Consider the following 21,901-nt stretch of genomic DNA (forward strand, 5'->3'; position numbering starts at 1 on the left):
GATGTGCTTATATCTTCTTTATTTATTAGACATCCTACAGACGTAAATCAACACTCGTTTTGCTCTGCACGCGTTGCACATCACGTGCAGTGAATTTCATCTCAACGTGCCTTGTATTTATTGTTATTTTTAAAAACACTTCCGTACACCGCCATTGAGGCTTGGTTTGCAAGTTACCGTCTACAATTCCAATATAAGAGACATAATTAATCTTTCATGGGAAATGTTTTTCGAGTTTGTTTTATCCTCAAAAATAGTCCGCAGTGAACACACATTCGTGTTAAAAGATTGGCCTATAAAAACTACCCTTACGAAGACGACAGACATCAGTACAAACTGACATTGTGTTTTACATGGTAGATATATTTTGAGCAGGATACCAACAAATATGGCCTAATGTTTTTGAAAACCAAAGGTTATTGTACTTCATCAACACAATAAACAATCATGCACATAATGGCAACATGTTTTTGATATTTCCGATTGAGAACGTGCTTAGCGTTTTTATTTATTAGTTAACCTGTCGGGGGTTTCAAAGGCATTTTTCTGGTCGGCTCACGGCAGGCTTACCCACAACAAAAACACCAATATCTCTGACTACATCATGATTTATCAACCACCGTTCACATGTTCCACGACTCTAGTTTATTTATCTAGTTGCACGTGTCACTTTTTAGGAGGAACTTGAAATAATTCTATTTTTGGAACACTAATCGTGGAAGCAATAATTCCTAATAGTCTTTCTCGTAATGGTTCCACAAGCTTCAGCCAGAAGTATAGAACCCCTTTTGGCGAACAAAAAGCTAATTTCTCGATGAATTTAAATTGGCACAGCTGCATCAACAAAGCAGAGCAATATGAGTTTCCTGCAACGCACATTTTATCTGATTCGGGGTAATTTGGCTACTTGATCTACTTTATTTTTATAGTGCTGGAAGAAACATCAACAATAATCTGTCGCCTTGTCCGACTAATTCCAAAACGCATTGCTCATGAAAAGTTTGCTCTTGATTTCTTTGGATGACTTTTATCAGCACCCAAGTACTCGTACTGCAACACAGAAAACGTTCTTAATTATATAATCCTTATGCAGGTAAGCCTCAACTATGCACAAAATCATGCGTGCACTCTTCATCTTTCCTTTCCCGACACTGCGACATCGAAACAAGTTTAAAACACATTTTCTCTCCGAGTTTAAAACACATTTTCTCTCCGAGTTTAAAACACATTTTCTCTCCGAGTTTAAAACACATTTTCTTTTCCCATAACAGAATCATAATTTCTTTCCCCACACCCTCCCAGCTTCCCCCCTACCCACCCCTCCCAGATGCCCCCATACACCACTCCTCCCACCTTCCCCCTGCCCCACAACCTCCCAGCGTCCCCCCCTACCCACCCCTCCCAGATTCCCCCCTGCCCCACTCCCTCCCACCATCTCCCCTACCCACCCCTCCCAGATCCCCCCCTGCCACACTCCCTCCTAGCGTCCCCCCTGCCCCACTCCCTCCCACCGTCTCCCCTACCCACCCCTCCCAGATCTCCCCCTGCCACACTCCCTCCCAGCGTCCCCCCTACCCACCCCTCCCACCTTCCCCCCTGACCCACAACCTCCCAGCGTCCCCCCTACCCACCCCTCCCAGCTTCCCCCCTGCCCCACAACCTCCCAGCGTCCCTCCTACCCACCCCTCCCAGATTCTCTCCTGCCTCACTCCCTCCCAGCTTCCACCATACACCACCCCTCCCACCTTCCCCCCTACCCCACCTCTCCCAGCTTCCCCCCTGCCCCACCCCTCCCACCTAATGTTGTGTGTTGATGTCAGTGCAGGGTGAATAGAATCAGTGGAATTGGTTTCACTCTAGACGAATTACCTCTTAAAGCTCCTCTATGAGCCTTAAATATTGTTATGGTTTTTAGAACCTTCACTAGTAAATTTTAGTAAATGCATCCCTTATAAATGTCCCCCTGTAAATATTCCCATAAATTGGCTTGTTAAAGATCGCACCCTAGTTAGTCCATGAACAACACGTAGCGAACCATAGGACCTCTTCGTAGTTATTTCATTATTATGTGTTTCAGTTAAGGATCTGTTCCCAGTAGTTGAATCTGCGTTGCATTAATGAAATAAGAGTAGGCTCCAAAGTTCCCTTCAAAAGCGGTGTGAGTGGTTTTCTAACTCCCCACAAGACGCCATTGCCCATGTGCTTCATCTCGGAGAAGAAGGGAGAGGAGCTGCCAGATCACGGGCGTGGCACGCCGACGCACCACCCGAGGCGGGGCGAGCGAGCCCACACCAGCTAACCAGGGCTGACGAAAGACCATCGTGGGCGTGGCTCCATGAAGCACGCATTGATTTGCAACGCGCAATATAAGCGCGGGCGCGAAGCCTTTTTACAGAGAAGGTACGAGTTGGGTGAGAAGGTGCAACCTGAATAGGAGAGTCGGTGAGAAGGCACGAGAGAGAGAGAGAGGTGATCCGGTGAGTGGGTCCGTGACGGCGACCACAATACAATAAGTCAACTGACATTGTCCGACCGTGTGTGTGAAAACGAATACGTGGAGCTGCCACTGGCTGTTCGCCTCGAGCCCGTAGCATGGACTGGAGCCACCTTCGACGCTGCGCACCGGCCCGGACCGTCCTACCCTCTCACCTGCACGGACCCTTCTCCTTCGTCCAGTGATTCCTGCCTGCTATTCCCTTGTTGTGTAAGTCTGTTGTCTGTCCTGTTTGTTGTCTGGGGTATAATATAAGATTGTTTTAAGGTTTGCCCTGTGTCTTCTTCTTCTTCTGTATATTACTTTCGTTCCTCCTCTTCTTTGGTTTTGTGAATAATTACTAAATGTCTGTTATTTCTTACCCTTTTGGTTTCATTCTTCCCCGATCACTTTGGTCTTTTCCCTGATTGAATACCTGTGGCACGATTTGGCCAATGCTCGGAATCGGGTTTAGTCAATTGATAACGGCTCGAATCGCGGATTGCTAAACCGCTCGGCAAATACCATCTTGTCCGTGGTTCGAGCGGTACTTGTCTCCCTGTTTTGCGGAGGGATTGGTAAAGGTATTCGGGAGAACACCTTGACCAATAACCCTGATCAATTCCACCCCGCAAAAGAGCGTTACAAGTACCAGGACCAGAGCCGGCCAGCTTAACAGGCCAAGGGGATTAACCACCCCCTTGCTAAGGGGAGTGCCGTCTCTGAGATCCGTAACAATATGTACAGTATGTATGTATATATATATATATATATATATATATATATATATATATATATATATATATATATATATATATATATATATATATATATCATTGCTAATTTAAACTTTCACTTCAAATCAGGTTTCATTGATCTTATCTGCTTGTTCACAGCTAGCTCAGCCTCACTATTATAAACTAGAACGGTAGTTGGTAATGAGCATACCTCCGCCAGGCTGGACAGTTTATGTCTTGTATCCACTGATATGCCGGGTCTGGGTATTTCTTACCGAACCAAATTCGAATCGGCTTGTTCTTGTCATCTAACCAACTCATCCACCATGTTTTGTCATAATGCGTCCACAACTTTTTGAAATATCATGCTATATATCGTTTATGGCCTTGTCACTCAATGATGAAAAATCATTTAAAATTTTTTTTTTAATTCTCTTATCCGGATCCGGATTCGGATCCTCAGCAAAATCAAATCGATTCATCCTTGTCACACACCCAAACTGTCCACCAAGTTTCGTCCGCATCCGCCTACAACTTTTTGAGATATTATTTTCACAAACAGACAAACAGACACGTGAAAACACAGCCTCCGTCAAATCAGCAAATCATCCGCATCGAATACCCTGCATCTCTCCTAGCTCTGCGTCGATGGTACACCAATACAGGTGTACATCATTCAGACCTCAGTGTAGTCTATCCCCAAATGATTCATGTCTCTTCTAGCCCAGACCCCCCCATTCCCAAGCATTCCCCTTTTTCCAGGTTATTTCACACCCATGTGCCCTTCTCCCTCCCCCCCCCCCCCCCCCCCTTGATCTCACTTCGACCTAACTCTTGGTGTTTCCAACTTTCCATTTTGTTCCTTTGCATTCTGCTCTAATTACTCTTCCACGAGCCTCGACCATGCACACAAAAGGCAAGAAAATGACTACTTAACCTGCCTAAGTAACCAAACACTTTTCCTTTATAAAGACATTCAAAAAACACAACATGTGCTCACAGATAAAACATAGAGAAGGAACATGTAACCAATCACACACCTCATGTTAAGTTCAATCCGTTCATCAATGGAATCCTATCAATATGTTGATAACAAAATACACAAAGCTTTGTTATTTATATAAATGTGAAGCATCACACTTCGCAGGACAGTGAAACCACCAAGTTACTCACTATCTTGTGGCTTTCAAAGGAATTCTCTCTCTCCTGCCAACTCATTCCACAGACCCATCCCAAAACTCCTGACTTGTTTGGAGATGCCTTTTGGCACCAATTCCCCCAGTATATATATATATATACAGTCACGTGAAAAAGTAAGTACACCCCATGTAAAGTATTGACTTTTTCAACACATTTCAACATACAGCTATTTGATCTTCATTTCAACAATATTGATAGACAAAGGTGATGTAACATAACAAATATCATGAAACATTTACATTTTGTAGTCCATTGTATAATTTAAATAAACATAAATGCAAATTTCGCATGTGGAAAAAGTAAGTACACCCCTACATTTATCACTACTTCAAATACCTAAAATTAGAATCAGGTGCACCAGCGCAGGTGCAAATGATTAGAACATCGTTAGAGAGGGTCTTGGAGGGACCTGTCTTATTTAAACCTCAGACATTTCGTTTGATTTGCTCTTTGTTGTTGAAGTGTGCGGCGGCACCATGCCTAGATCAAAAGAGCTCTCTGAGGCCTTCAGAAAGAAGGTTATAGATGCCTACGAGTCTGGGAAGAGATTTAAAAAGATCTCCAAACAATTTGAAATCAATCATTCGACTGTCCGGAAGATCATCTACAAGTGGAGAAGATTCCAAACAACTGCCAACTTGTTCAGGCCAGGCCGCCCCAGCAAATTCAGCCCAAGAGCAGACCGCAAGATGCTGAAAGAAGTCTCAAAGAACCCCAGAATATCATCACGGGACCTACAGGTAGCTCTTGCCACTGTTGATGTCAAAGTGCACGAGTCTACCATTAGAAAGAGGCTGCACAAATTTGATCTACATGGGAGGTGTGCCAGGAGGAAACCTTTGCTGTCCAGAAAGAACATCAGTGCAAGACTAAAGTTTGCCAATGAACACCTAGGCAAAGACCAGCACTTCTGGAATAATGTGCTCTGGACAGATGAGATAAAGGTAGAGCTATTTGGCCACAGTACCAGAAGACATGTTTGGCGGAAACCAAAGACAGCATTTGACCACAAGAACCTGATACCAACTGTAAAGCATGGTGGTGGAAATATTATGGTTTGGGCAGCTTCGCTGCATCAGGGCCTGGGCAACTCACCATCATAGAATCCACTATGAATTCTTCATTGTACCAGAGGGTGCTTGAGGATAATGTATAATGTAAGGCCATCTGTCAGAGTGTTGAAGCTGAACCGAAGGTGGACCGTACAACATGACAATGACCCTAAACATACCAGTAAATCCACCAAGGAATGGCTGAAAAGAAAGAAATGGAGGGTTCTGGGATGGCCAAGTCAAAGCCCGGATCTAAATCCCATCGAGATGTTGTGGGGGGATTTGAAACGAGCTGTGCATGCAAGAAACCCCTCAAACATCGCACAGCTGAAAGAATTCTGCATGGAGGAGTGGGCAAAAATTTCTCCCAGTCGACGTCAGAGACTGGTAGACAGTTATAAGAAACGTCTACTTGAGGTTGTTTCTGCCAAAGGGGGCAATACCACCTATTAGAGCCAAGGGTGTACTTACTTTTTCCACATGTGAAATTTGCATTTATTGTTTATTTAAATTATACAATGGACTACAAAATGTAAATGTTTCATGATATTTGTTGTATTATATCACCTTTATCGATCAATATTGTTGAAATGAAGATCAAATAGCTGTATGTTGAAATATGTTGAAAAAGTCAAAACTTTACATGGGTGGTGCTTACTTTTTCACGTGACTGTACATATAGGGAAACTCTGAAATCCAATTTTTTTGCATTGTTCACATTAAAACGATCATGTGACCTTGTGTGGTATTTGCGACCTTGTGTGGTATATACCTATAGTATCTAGAAGGGTGTAGCCTCCATCAGGACAACAGAAACTATTCAGTTTGGCCAGATTTGTAACAAGGATATATTTCTTCAATAAGGGCCATATCTTTATTCTTTTTGTTTCTCCGAGTGCAGATATGAGTCACATTTACCCATTTGTTTGTGCCAATCCAATAATCAAGGACCGTGCACGTGTAATAAATAGATGGACTTCTAAATATGCTGTGTTTGACATCAAGGAGTCTGGATCAAGAGTACAAGTAGACAATTACAGGGACATTTTCTAAAGAAAGTTACATGGCCTTAAAAAAGCTTCTTATGAACAAGTATCACAGGTTTGTCCATCATTTACACAAGTGCAAAGGTAAAGAAAAGAAGGATTACAGAAAAAAGTATTCAGAGAATATTTATGACATGAATGAAACATGTTTGGACATGGAGCATGAACCAACAAACAACATGAATGAAACATGTTTGGACATGGAGCATGAACAAACAAACAACATGAATGAAAATTGGTTAACCTGGAGTATGAACAAACCAACATCATGAATGAAACATGTTTGGACATGGAGCATGAACAAACAAACAACATGAATGAAAATTGGTTAACCTGGAGCATGAACAAACCAACATCATGAATGAAACATGTTTGGACATGGAGCATGAACAAACTAACAGCATGAATGAAACATGTTTGGACATGGAGCATGAACAAACAAACAACATGAATGAAACGTGTTTGGCATGGAGCAATAAACACAAATAAGCAGCATGCATAAAACGTGATTAACATGCAGCATGAACAAACAAAGAGCATGAATGAAACATGGTTAACATGTAGCATGAACAAACAAAGAGTATGAATGAAACATGGTTAACATGCAGCATGAACAAACAAAGAGCATGAATGAAACTTGGTTAACATGTAGCATGAACAAACAAAGAGTACGATTGAAACATGGTTAACATGTAGCATGAACAAACAAAGAGTATGAATGAAACATGGTTAACATGTAGCATGAACAAACAAAGAGCATGAATGAAACATGGTTAACATGCAGCATGAACAAACAAAGAGCATGAATGAAACACATGGTTAACATGTAGCATAAACAAACAAAGAGCATGAATGAAACAAGGTTAATATGTAGCATGAACAAAGAGTATGAATGAAACATGGTCATTGGTCAACATGGACCATGAACAAACTAACAGCAAGAATGAAACATGGTTAATATGTAGCATGAACAAACAAAGAGCATGAATGAAACTTGGTTAACATGCAGCATGAACAAACATAGAGCATGAATGAAACTTGGTTAACATGTAGCATGGACAAACAAAGAGTATGAATGAAACAATGTTAACATGTAACATGAACAAACAAAGAGCATGAATGAAACTTGGTTAACATGTAGCATGAACAAACAAAGAGCATGAATGAAACATGGTCATTGGTCAACATGGACCATGAACAAACTAACAGCAAGAATGAAACATGGTTAATATGTAGCACGAACAAACAAAGAGTATGAATGAAACATGGTTAACATGTAGCATGAACAAACAAAGAGTATGAATGAAACAAGGTTAATATGTAGCATGAACAAACAAAGAGTATGAATGAAACATGGTCATTGGTCAACATGGACCATGAACAAACTAACAGCAAGAATGAAACATGGTTAATATTGTTGCGGATATGGGATTTGGCCTCCATATCCGCTTGTAAATATTCCCCTATTTCCCCAATACTCCCCAACTATCCCCAATCCCCCATTCCCTAGTCCCATTGTCTGTAAACAACACTCAGTAGAACCGACCTCCCCCTTTTTCCCCCATTAAATGTCGTGCCCAGGTTCACCGCATCTCACGTAGACAACTTTCGGACATCTTGCTAGTTATTCTTAGTCTATGTCAGTTAAGGACTCGTTTCCATTAATTCTGACTCTTCGTTGCACCAGAATGTGATTGTATGGCACCAGTAGTGAGTTTAGGACCTCCCAATACCTCCCCACAACCTCATCTCCGCATCCTCCCATCATCTCATGGAACAACAACTACAACCACAGCGGGGGCGGCGCGGCCGCAGTGCGGGGAGTGTGCGTCCTCACTCCGGCTCGGTTAGCCGCCATTACCCATGGGCGCCGACGGGGTTACCACGAAGGGGCTGCCTGTCGGCCCCTCGTCAAGGGCGGAGCCCGGTAACCCCCGCACCCAATAAGAAGCAACGGGCCGATTCCATCTGGGGCGGAGCTAACGAGCCGAGGGCGTGTCACTCCCCGCCGGATATACGCAGCGACTTACCGGACGTGACGTCAGATGCGCCCCCAGCTTGGAAAGACAAGTCGCGACCTCCGAGCGCTGAGCGACCTCCCCGCATCTCTAGACCGGACCGGGTCGATCCTGCCCTGAGCCCAGGTGCACCTGGAGCCATCGATTCTGCCTTTCCTTGCCATCAATCCCCGTGTGAGTCAGTTTTGTCCTGTTTATCTGTCGTCTGTCGGGGCTACTATAAGACCGTAATTAAGTGCCCACCTTTCTATGCTGTCTCTCTCATCCCTGTAATCTGAACCTTCCGCAATATTATAACCTCCTCCGGAGGTCTTGAGAACCGTACCCCTGGTGTCGTATCATTTTTAACCCAGCCGTTGTGTCCTTTCCTTCATTGATCTAGCGTAGCGCGATTAGTCAACGTTCGGGTATAATCGGGTAACTTGTGCGGACACGGCGGCCATTCCGCTCGGTCCACCATAACATCAAAGTCGTGTCTGTAACAATTGGTGTCAGGAGTGGGATTCGGACCTGGGACTAAATTCATTTAGCCCAAATTTTGGAACACCAATTGTACCATTAGGGTAACAATTGGTGTTGGGAAGTAGAATTCGATCCGGAGCGCGTTTCCCGCGCTCGAGATTATAACGGCGAAATTTGATTTTGTTTTACGAAAATAAAAACCCGAATTTTGAAAGTCGCGCTATGGCAGACCAAGTCGGCTGGGGTCCGGTAGAGGAGAGTGAGGCAGGGTCGGTCCAGGACCAAATTGAGGGACGTGAGGAGAGCGAAGCAGCGAGGGTAGCAGACGCACAAAATAGCGTCGTTGCGCCCGACGTTGCGGGCGCGCAAAATGGCGCCTCGCACATAGCTACGGCGGCCGCACCCGCTGCACAAGTGGGAGGGATGGCCCAAATGCAGGCCCTCATGGAGCAATTTATGATGCAAATGCAGGCGTCCCTCAACCTGCAGAAGGACGATATGAGGGCTAATAGTGAGCAAATGAGGGCTGATAGTGAGCGGTTGGGGAACCGGATGGATGCTCAGGGTGAGCGATTGGAGGGCCAAATGGGGGTAATGGGAAACCAAATGGGGGTAATGAGGGACGAAGCGAGGGGTACCGGTGAGGAGTTAGACAATAATTTTAAGGGATTAGACAAGAAATTTGGGAAATTAGACAATAGATTAGGGGAAATACAGGAGGGGTTAATGGGGGTAGAAAACAGAATGGCCGCTCAAGAGAATCAAATGGAAGGGATGCAAAAAGGGTTAGAGGGGTTAGAAAACACCATGGAAGGCAAATTGAGGGACATGAGGGACCAAGCGGAAAGGGAAGTTAAACAAATGGGGCAGCAGATAGAGGGGGTCAGAATGGGGGTAGAAACCAAACTGGATGCTCACAGGGAGGAAATGGAGCAGATGAGGGTGGCATCTGGGCAGGAGATGCAAGTGATGGGAGAGGAGATCAGAAGAGGGGTGAGTGAGGAGGTCGGAGGAGTGCGTGAGGAGGTGAGGCACTGTAAGGAGCACATGGAGAAGGAGGTGAGAAAGGGGACTGTAAAGTTACAAGGGGGCATAGAGGACCTGACGCAGGAGGTGGAACAGCTGACGGAGGGACAAAAAGAACTAACGGACCAGGTAAAGAAGAACACAGCGGTAATAGGAGGGTTAAAGGCGACACAGAAAGAACTAAAAGATGACTTGATAGCGACGAAGAGGGAATGTCAGATGGTACGTGAGGGACTGACAATGAGGGTGGACGAGGTGACAGAGATAATGGAGACAAAGGACCGGCAGGTGAGGAAGCACATAGAGACGGTCACGGTAGCCTTAGAGGACGAACTTGAGGAGACGTACCAGGGAATAAAAGAGGTGAAGCAGAAATTAGAAGAAGTGGAAGAAGGGGTGAGCGAAATTAAGAAGCGACGGAGAGAGGATAAGAAAGAGATAAAGGAGGAAGTAAAAGAATTGGTCCAAAGTCTGTGTTTGGATCGTGATGATGTGCTCATTAACCGGATGAGGGATTCGCAGGTGATGGAGGAGAAGCGAAGAGGAAGAGGACCCGGTGTAAGTGGTGACCAATATGGTCGTGCGTATGATGCGCCAGTGGATTTAAGAAGCTTGGGGGTCGAGATGGACCCGGGTGTTCGTGAGAGGCCGTTGGTGAAGTGTGCGACAGGTCTGGTGTGCGAAAAAGGAGGTGTGCGAGAAAGTCCGCCTCTGGGGTGTGTGAGAAAAAAGTGCACGCCGAGGAGTGAGGGTGCTGTCGAGAGTGAGTCGGTCGTAGCGCGTGTGCGAGGGAGCACATGGAAGCGCGTAGTGAGGAGTGTTACGGAGGGTGTAAAGGGAGAATGCACGCCTGTGGTGAGTGTTACAGAGGATGTAACGGGAGAGGGTGTGCGAGAAAGGTGTGTGACGGACAGGTGCATGGGGAAAGAGTGCGCTGTCAAAAGTAAGGAAGAGTGTACACCTGTGGTGAGTGTTACAGAGAGTGTGACGGGAGAGTGTGCGCGAGAGAGGTGTGTAACGGACGGGTGCATGAGGAAAGAGTGCGCTGTCAAGAGTAAGGGTGAGTGCGCTGTCAAGAGTAAGGGTGAGTGCGCTGTCAAGAGTGGAGGTGAGAGTAGTACGAGTGACAAGGAGCGTGAGTTGGTTGTGACAGGTGAGCGAGGATGTACACCTGGAATGGAAGGATGCACACCTGGAATGGTAGAGCGTGAGTGGGAATGCACGCTGGAATTGGTAGTGAGGCATGTGGTGGGGTGTGCGAGTGAGAGCACACCTGTGATTGTCACAGAGGAGGTGACCGAGGAGGGGGCGCGAAGAGGTGTGTTGGTGAGGTGTGCGAGCGGCGAATGTGTGCCAAGGTGTTCGGTGGTCAGGTGTGTGACCAAGGCTGTGAGTGGAATGAGAGTACCGAGGTGTGTAAGGAAAGGTACGAGGAGCATGGAGACGGCTGGATGTGTGAGCAAGGAACGGGCTGCGGGGTGTAAGCATGCAGGTGAAGCATCGACGTTAAACGGAGCAGCGGTTAGGTCGACTTTTAGCCGAATCGGGCCCTCGGTGCGTGCCGGGCCTCGCTTTGAACGGCCGCGTCCGTGCTCCACTAGGCGGAGCGGGCAGCTGGATAGGAAGGGTCGTCATGGCGACCACGTTTTGTTAAGACGTGCCGGCAGGTCGAGATCGGGACATTGGATGGCACCACGCCGAGATGGTGCGTGGGATCTCGGCCCGGGTAAACCTCCTTCCCTGCACCGAATGCCGGACGCATCCAGCCGCTGGCACAGAACAACCCGCATTCATTGCTCGGCTTTACGAAGCCGAGCTTTAGAAGTAAATTGGCGCACCGAGAGGCATTAGTGAGTAGACTGTGTGATGAGGTTAGTGTTTTGGCCCCAAAATTAGAAAAAAACAAAATTTGATGATTGGCAAAGGATTGGCAGTAGTGATTGGCAGATGATGGGCAGTGATTGGCAAATTTTTGATTTGTTGAAATTTGGTGTGCAAAATTGGTAGTGAGCGATGTGCCCGGTGGGTAAGGGTGGCATCCCTGCCACCCTTCCCATGTGGGGCAAAGGAGCAATAGGTTATGGGGTTGATGGCAGTGAAAACTAGCCCGGGTGGGTTAGGATATCATGTGTAGGGATCTAGCGAAGATGACAGTAGGTAACGTTAAGATTAGTTAGTGACTGATACCTGTAGTGGGGACGCAGGTAGTTTAGTGTGGATGATAATGACGAGGGAGCGCAATAGTTTAAAGGGACGACTGGGAAGCGCAAGTTTCAGAGGGGAGTAGTTAGATGAGATGATGCTGTGTGAGAGCTGGACAGGTGTGTGGAGCAGTGTGGAGCAGTGTATGAGTAGTGAGTGTTGTGGAGCAGCGCGAATGCGCTTGGGGAGAGAAGGGTGCAGGCGGCACCAAGAGTGAGAGCACAGGTGTGCAAGTACAGGTGTGTGGAGAGAGTTGGAGTAAGTGTTACGGAGTGGTGTGCATGGTGCGAAGGTGTGGATGGGGGAAGAGTGGACCCCTATCACGGATACCCGGGGCGGGTAGTGTAAGTGTTAGGTAGAGGGTATAGGTAAATTGTGGTTGGATATTGGCATCTGTGGTGCGGGTGACAGAATGGTATTGTGGATGGGTGCATTAGTGTTGTGGAAATGGCTGGGCGTGTAGCCTGTTAGTGTGTGTAGTTGGTTTGGGCACTCCACCACTGTGAGGATGTCGGCCAGGTGAGGCCGCAGGTGGGCTCTGGGAGCCGGTAGAGTTGTGGATGGGGCCCGAGGATCCGGAGGACGGACCCGGGTAGCCCAGTGCCAGAGAGGGCACCGAGTGGGGAGAGCGCCAGAGGGCCTTCCCCAGGTAGTTAAGTTAGGATAAGGAGCAGGTAAGCTCGGAGGGAACTGCAGTGGTGGAGGTGTGCAGGTGGGTAGACCCGCTGGGAGAGGTACACGCCACAGCCCAGAAATTGTGCGAGGGCACCGGGAGATGAATCGGGGGAGTGAGACCCCAAATTGAAAAGCACCACATTTTGGTCAATGGGAATTGGTTTTTAGAACCCATAGTGTAAGAGAGCCAATGGGTTGGCAGGAGAAAGACCCCGGGTAATGTAAAGTTGTTAAAGTCATTTAGGAAATAGTTAGGATTGATGAACCTGTCGCACCATACGCAGCCACTTACCTGTCTGTGGTGATGATGACTCCACACCTGTGTTTTCTTTGTTTTGTTGCAGGAAATGAGATTGCTGTGTGGATTTGTGAGACGCATCACGACGTGGATGAGACATTGGGGTGATTCCATCTCTCCCTCCCTAGGAGGGACTGATGATGAATTGGTAATGGCAAATTTTGATGTTGAGTTGGAGATGGCAAATTATGATGTTGAGTTGAAAATGGCAAATTTGATTGGTTAGGAGGGAGAGAAGACGAATTTGGTATATGGGAGGAACGGGGAAGACAGTAGGGACGTTTGTTGATTTGTAAAGTAGATGTTTATGAGTAGTGTTGTGTTTTGTGGATACAGTAAGGGGTAAGGGAGGGGCCATGTAGGTTACCTGGTGGGGGGGGGGGCGTACGGTAGGAACGTACCTGTCTCACCTGGTTCCCATGTGCCCCCAGTGTGCATTACCTTACATTGCGTGCACTTTTGCGCCCTTACCACCTTACTCACTTGTCTTTTCTTTTGTCTCCCACCTCCGAGGATCTGGCTTTGGGGCAGAGAGAGAGGAGAGAGAGGTGCTGGCTCCGCAGTTGTGGGCCTGCACTTTCGCTGCTTGCTGCCTGGATCGATACACCATATGGACCGCAATGTTTGTGGCCACCCACAATGGACCGCAGTGCTTTTGCGGCCAAGCACCACCCGTGGAAGGACCTATGGGTCAACGTGGCACCTATGCCAGACAGGTGAACCACTAATAGTTGGCCCCCTGACGGCCACAATAAAGAAATGGACGCGGTTGGCGCCTTTCTTTATTTTTTTGAAAGAAGCAAGAAGGCCAAGTGCACCACACGAAGAGCAAGAGACACCTGCAGGGTTAGGGGTTGTTGTTTTTATTTTAATGAACAATGGTGGTGCACCGGATGGTGCTGACTGTACATGATGGGGTGGTGCTTTTGGTGCTTGGAAGGGGTGCTCTGCACATTATTAAAGGCCGTAAGGCCACAGAGCACTCGTGGGTTGGTGTATCGATGCTGGCATGCGTGCTCTCTCTATGCATAACATCTGCATGTGTTCCTCCAAAAACAGGTCCTGGATCGTAGTGTAAATATCAGCGTAGTCTTGTAAATAATGCTCCCTACCGGCTGTATGTTTAGTTTGCGAATTCTTTCCGCGATTCGGTTATCCTGTGGGTGTGTTTCTGTGAGGAGAAGGGTGCAACGTCGCAGGGGGACATATTTACTCATTTGTGAATATCTGTAAAACTGTCGCACTCAGGGTAGAGTTAATAGTAGAGGGAACTACATCTGAGTGCCACACTAAAATAGGTAAGAATTTATCGGGTCGGGACGCCCCGAGGGTAGAGAAGGGTGCAATGTTGCGGATATGGGATTTGGCCTCCATATCCGCTTGTAAATATTCCCCTATTTCCCCAATACTCCCCAACTATCCCCAATCCCCCATTCCCTAGTCCCATTGTCTGTAAACAACACTCAGTAGAACCGACCTCCCCCTTTTTCCCCCATTAAATGTCGTGCCCAGGTTCACCGCATCTCACGTAGACAACTTTCGGACATCTTGCTAGTTATTCTTAGTCTATGTCAGTTAAGGACTCGTTTCCATTAATTCTGACTCTTCGTTGCACCAGAATGTGATTGTATGGCACCAGTAGTGAGTTTAGGACCTCCCAATACCTCCCCACAACCTCATCTCCGCATCCTCCCATCATCTCATGGAACAACAACAACTACAACCACAGCGGGGGCGGCGCGGCCGCGGTGCGGGGAGTGTGTGTCCTCACTCCGGCTCGGTTAGCCGCCATTACCCATGGGCGCCGACGGGGTTACCACGAAGGGGCTGCCTGTCGGCCCCTCGTCAAGGGCGGAGCCCGGTAACCCCCACACCCAATAAGAAGCAACGGGCCGATTCCATCTGGGGCGGAGCTAACGAGCCGAGGGCGTGTCACTCCCCGCCGGATATACGCAGCGACTTACCGGACGTGACGTCAGATGCGCCCCCAGCTTGGAAAGACAAGTCGCGACCTCTGAGCGCTGAGCGACCTCCCCGCATCTCTAGACCGGACCGGGTCGATCCTGCCCTGAGCCCAGGTGCACCTGGAGCCATCGATTCTGCCTTTCCTTGCCATCAATCCCCGTGTGAGTCAGTTTTGTCCTGTTTATCTGTCGTCTGTCGGGGCTACTATAAGACCGTAATTAAGTGCCCACCTTTCTATGCTGTCTCTCTCATCCCTGTAATCTGAACCTTCCGCAATATTATAACCTCCTCCGGAGGTCTTGAGAACCGTACCCCTGGTGTCGTATCATTTTTAACCCAGCCGTTGTGTCCTTTCCTTCATTGATCTAGCGTAGCGCGATTAGTCAATGTTCGGGTATAATCGGGTAACTTGTGCGGACACGGCGGCCATTCCGCTCGGCCCACCATAACATCAAAGTCGTGTCTGCAACAATATGTAGCATGAACAAACAAAGAGTATGAATGAAACAATGTTAACATGTAACATGAACAAACAAAGAGTATGAATGAAACATGGTTAACATGTAGCATGAACAAACAAAGAGTATGAATGAAACATGGTTAACATGTAGCATGAACAAACAAAGAGTATGAATGAAACATGGTTAACATGTAGCATGAACAAACAAAGAGCATGAATGAAACATGGTTAACATGTAGCATGAACAAACAAAGAGCATGAATGAAACATGGTTAATATGTAGCATGGACAAACAAAGAGCATGAATGAAACATGGTTAACATGTAGCATGAACAAACAAAGAGCATGAATGAAACATGGTTAACATGTAGCATGAACAAACTAACAGCAAGAATGAAACATGGTTAATATGTAGCATGAACAAACAAAGAGCATGAATGAAACATGGTTAACATGTAGCATGAACAAACAAAGAGTATGAATGAAACATGGTTAACATGTAGCATGAACAAACAAAGAGTATGAATGAAACATGGTTAACATGTAGCATGAACAAACAAAGAGCATGAATGAAACATGGTTAACATGTAGCATGAACAAACAAAGAGCATGAATGAAACATGGTTAACATGTAGCATGAACAAACAAAGAGTATGAATGAAACATGGTTAACATGTAGCATGAACAAACAAAGCATGAATGAAACATGGTTAACATGTAGCATGAACAAACAAAGAGCATGAATGAAACAATGTTAACATGTAACATGAACAAACAAAGAGTATGAATGAAACATGGTTAACATGTAGCATGAACAAACAAAGACCATGAATGAAACATGGTTAACATGTAGCATGAACAAACAAAGAGCATGAATGAAACAATGTTAATATGTAACATGAACAAACAAAGAGCATGAATGAAACATGGTTAACATGTAGCATAAACAAACAAAGAGCATGAATGAAACAATGTTAATATGTAACATGAACAAACAAAGACTATGAATGAAGCATGGTTAACATGTACCATAAACAAACTAACAGCAAGAATGAAACATGGTTAATATGTAGCATGAACAAACAAAGAGCATGAATGAAACATGGTTAACATGTAGCATGAACAAACAAAGAGTATGAATGAAACATGGTTAACATGTAGCATGAACAAACAAAGAGTATGAATGAAACATGGTTAACATGTACCATAAACAAACTAACAGCAAGAATGAAACATGGTTAACATGTAGCATGAACAAACAAAGAGCATGAATGAAACATGGTTAACATGTAGCATGAACAAACAAAGAGTATGAATGAAACATGGTTAACATGTAGCATGAACAAACAAAGCATGAATGAAACATGGTTAACATGTAGCATGAACAAACAAAGAGCATGAATGAAACAATGTTAACATGTAACATGAACAAACAAAGAGTATGAATGAAACATGGTTAACATGTAGCATGAACAAACAAAGACCATGAATGAAACATGGTTAACATGTAGCATGGACAAACAAAGAGCATGAATGAAACAATGTTAATATGTAACATGAACAAACAAAGACTATGAATGAAGCATGGTTAACATGTACCATAAACAAACTAACAGCAAGAATGAAACATGGTTAACATGTAGCATGGACAAACAAAGAGCATGAATGAAACAATGTTAATATGTAACATGAACAAACAAAGACTATGAATGAAGCATGGTTAACATGTACCATAAACAAACTAACAGCAAGAATGAAACATGGTTAATATGTAGCATGAACAAACAAAGAGTATGAATGAAACATGGTTAACATGGACCATGAACAAACTAAAAGCAAGAATGAAACATGTTAGGAAATGGATCATGAACCAACAAACAACATGAATGAAAATTGGTTAACCTGGAGCATGAACAAACTAATAGCAAGAATGAAACATGTTAGGACAAGGATCATGAACCAACAAACGACCAGCATGAATGAAACATGGTTAACCTGGAGCATGAACAAACTAAAAGCAAGAATGAAACATGTTAGGAAATGGATCATGAACCAACAAACAACATGAATGAAAATTGGTTAACCTGGAGCATGAACAAACTAATAGCAAGAATGAAACATGTTAGGAAATGGATCATGAACCAACAAACAACATGAATGAAACATGGTTAACCTGGAGCATGAACAAACTAATAGCAAGAATGAAACATGTTAGGAAATGGATCATGAACCAACAAACAACATGAATGAAAATTGGTTAACCTGGAGCATGAACAAACTAATAGCAAGAATGAAACATGTTAGGAAATGGATCATGAACCAACAAACAACATGAATGAAAATTGGTTAACCTGGAGCATGAACAAACTAAAAGCAAGAATGAAACATGTTAGGAAATGGATCATGAACCAACAAACAACATGAATGAAACATGGTTAACCTGGAGCATGAACAAACTAAAAGCAAGAATGAAACATGTTAGGAAATGGATCATGAACCAACAAACAACATGAATGAAAATTGGTTAACCTGGAGCATGAACAAACTAATAGCAAGCATGAAACATGTTAGGACAAGGATCATGAACCAACAAACAACCAGCATGAATGAAACATGGTTAACCTGGAGCATGAACAAACTAACAGCATGAATGAAACACGTTTGGACATGGAGGAATAAACACAAATAAACAGCATGAATGAAAATTGGTTAACATGTAGCACGAATGAAACATGTTTGTTCAGATTTTATATTCTTGTCTGTTGCTTTTGTCAATAGCTAACGTAACCTAACCCTTGTAGATTGAATCTTGCCCTAACCCTCAACCTGCAACTCCCTTCACTGTTTCCCCCCTCCTACCTCCCTCCTCTCCCCTCTCCTCCACCCTCTTCTCTCGTCCCCCTGACTCCCCTTTTCTCAAAAAGAAAATGTTTGTCTCTGTGCTTGCCCCCACCCCAACCCCAATGAAATCAATGGTAGATTGAATCGTCATGTTGATGAATCAAAGGCATGATGGGCCAAATGGTGTCTGTGTCCTTGTCACATTCCGACACAGGATGCTCCATTATCTCACTTTTCCCAGCAAGCTGGAACTAATTTTGCCAACTTCTGAAGGATGACAGACCGAATCAACCCACATGGTTTTTGGGCATGGTTTGGGCCTGTAACTCAGGACCTTAACATCCCAAGCCAACCGGCTTAACCGTTTAGCCACCAAGGCTGCATGACGTTAAAATGGTCACCTGTCAATTAATCATTTCTTAAGAATTCCATGTCTTGGGATTCCTTCCTCATGAATAATTTAATTTCCAAATAAAGTCATATGAGCAGAACTTGGATGATTTTGGAGGAGAGAATGTTGGATATTTTTACTGATGTGCCATGCCATTTTTTTTACGAGAGTAACAAATGAACCACTTAGTTGGAATGACAGTGCCAAAAGCAAAATGAGAAACTTTCCATAAACACGAACTGGGCATGTCCTTCTCATTTGGTATACTCGTACACCCGTTCCCTACGGGGGCGGCAAGAAGGATCATTCCTATTTGGGGTATATAGATTACAGTAGATCTATGGTCAGGCCTCAAGAACATTGGGTGTGTGCTCATTTACCAAGTTTCTTGGAGAGCGCTCACCAAGTAGATTAAGCATCCGAGCAAGCACTCCGTTGAAAACCATTGATAAGCAATGGCAGGCTTGGCAAGCGCTACCAAGCTGCTTGGTAACTAAACACACCCTGCGTTTCCTCATTTTTAGTTTAGTGTTAAACAGCAACAGCGACTGTTTCAAAAGGTAATCAAACGTGTTTGTGGTTTATAATATTTTTATTTCTGGAAGAGGCCATGTTGCCCCCATGAAACGGAACGATAAGGTGTTATACACATTAACATGGAGGACCCCTTGGGGAGACGGGATGTTATTAGCATTCATATTGTTTTGTAATAACATTAATATTATGCTATTACATGTTAGTGTTGTTGTTACTTTTGTTATTAGAAGCATCCTGGAAAAAAACGTCACGATAAGCTATCTTAACACGGACGTACACCTCAATCCGCATCCCCCTTGGTTGGGGAAAACCCCCTTAGGGTGGGGGCAAGTTAAATTGCTACAAACTTCATCAATTGCTACAAACTTCAAACAAAATTGCTACAAACTTCAAACAAAATTGCTACAAACTTCAAAACTTCATCTGACCCTTAGTCCTCCTGTCAAGTTTGGTTGAGTTCGGATAGGTAACGACCAAATATGTCGTGGTCAAGAATCGTCAGACAGACAGACAGACACCAAATTCTGTATTTTAGTATGATTAAGGAAGAGCAACTCGGGGCTGTCAACAACTCCCATAAAGAAGCCCAACAGACGTTACTGTAGTCTGTAGAGCCCCCGCAGGTTCCACATGGTGTGATCATTTTAGACTGGTCTCCCTATCCTTGTCATCCTTGGTTCCGATTTCAGACGATACTACAACGAAACTACAACTTTAACGGCTCCAATTATTCGCACGTTCTCGTGGAATCGACTGGGAAACGTTTTGTTCTCAAGTCTTTAAAGAACCTGCTGGCCATGCAGGCCAAGTGTTCAAGTGAAGGTGACATTGGGCAGCAATTTGTAATTTGTTAACCTCGACCACTCTACCAACCCATATAGTTCGGACAATCTCAATGATCGTCTGAAAATAGAACTCTCGAGATACGCAAAAGAAACATCCACCCGGAGCACGGAGCATGCGCAGAGCCAGAACACGCAACCATGGCACAAACTGGGAATCCACATCTTTTGATGTGTTCAATGGAAAATGGAGGATTCCTTTTTCCCCGCACTCTAAAAAGGCAAGATAAAATTCCTTGCATATAGAACATTATTTAACAAAATTGTAGAGATTCTAAAATCGGGAAATGCTTCCGATTTTAAAACCGATACTTATGCAAAGTTTGTGACAAGCAGCTTTTAAAACGATACTTTAATTGCAGAAAGTGACACTATATATATAGAGTCACATGAAAAAGCAAGTACACCCCATGTAAAGTTTTGACTTTTTCAACATATTTCAACATACAGCTACTTGATCTTCATTTCAACAATATTGATAGACAAAGGTTATATAATATAACAAATATCATGAAACATTTACATTTTGTAGTCCATTGTCTAATTTAAATAAACATAAATGCAAATTTCGCGTGTGGAAAAAGTAAGTACACCCCTACGTTTATCACTACTTCAAATACCTAAAATTAGAATCAGGTGCACCAGCTCAGGTGCAAATGATTAGAACATCATTCGAGAGGATCTTGGAGGAACCTGTCTTATTTAAACCTCAGACATTTAGTTTGGGTTGCTCTTTGTTGTTGAAGTGTGGGGCGTCACCATGCCTAGATCAAAAGAGCTCTCTGAGGCGTTCAGAAAGAAAGTTATAGATGCCTACGAGTCTGGGAAGGGATTTAAAATGATCTCCAAACAATTTGAAATCAATCATTCGACTGTCTGGAAGATCATCTACAAGGGGAGAACATTCCAAACAACTGCCAACTTGTTCAGGCCAGGCCGCCCCAGCAAGTTCAGCCCAAGAGCAGACCGCAAGATGCTGAAAGAAGTCTCTAAGAATCCCAGAACGTCATCACGGGACCTACAGGTAGCTCTTGCCACTGTTGATGTCAAAGTGCACGAGTCTACCATTAGAAAGAGGCTGCACAAATTTGATCTACATGGGAGGTGTGCCTGGAGGAAACCTTTACTGTCCAGAACAAACATCAGGGCAAGACTAAAGTTTGCCAATGAACACCTAGGCAAAGACCAGCACTTCTGGAACAATGTGCTCTGGACAGATGAGTCAAAGGTAGAGCTATTTGGCCACAGTACCAGAAGACATGTTTGGTGAAAACCAAAGACAGTATTTGACCACAAGAACCCGATACCAACTGTGAAGCATGGTGGTGGAAATATTATGGTTTGGGGCAGCTTTGCTGCATCAGGGCCTGGGCAGCTCACCATCATACAATCCACTATGAATTCTTCATTGTACCAGAGGGTGCTTGAGGATATGTGAGGCCATCTGTCGGAAAGTTGAAGCTCAACCGAAGGTGGACCTTGCAACATGACAATGACCCTAAACATACCAGTAAATCCACCAAGGAATGGCTGAAAAGAAAGAAATAGAGGGTTCTGGAATGGCCAAGTCAAAGCCCGGATCTAAATCCCATCGAGAAGTTGTGGGGGGATTTGAAACGAGCTGTGCATGCAAGAAACCCCTCAAATATCGCACAGCTGAAAGAATTCTGCATGGA

At 44.7% G+C, this 21,901-nt stretch overlaps 1 protein-coding gene across 2 annotated transcripts in view; it reads right to left on the reverse strand.

The window, feature by feature from the left end:
• LOC137413151 (gap junction gamma-1 protein) overlaps nucleotides 1-21,901 on the reverse strand; it is an 83,495-nt gene that overhangs the window by 17,511 nt on the left and 44,083 nt on the right. The window lies entirely within an intron of this gene.

The sequence above is a fragment of the Myxine glutinosa genome, chromosome 7 (genome assembly GCF_964187855.1).
Source record: "Myxine glutinosa chromosome 7, kmMyxGlut1.1, whole genome shotgun sequence".
NCBI lineage: Eukaryota > Metazoa > Chordata > Myxini > Myxiniformes > Myxinidae > Myxine > Myxine glutinosa.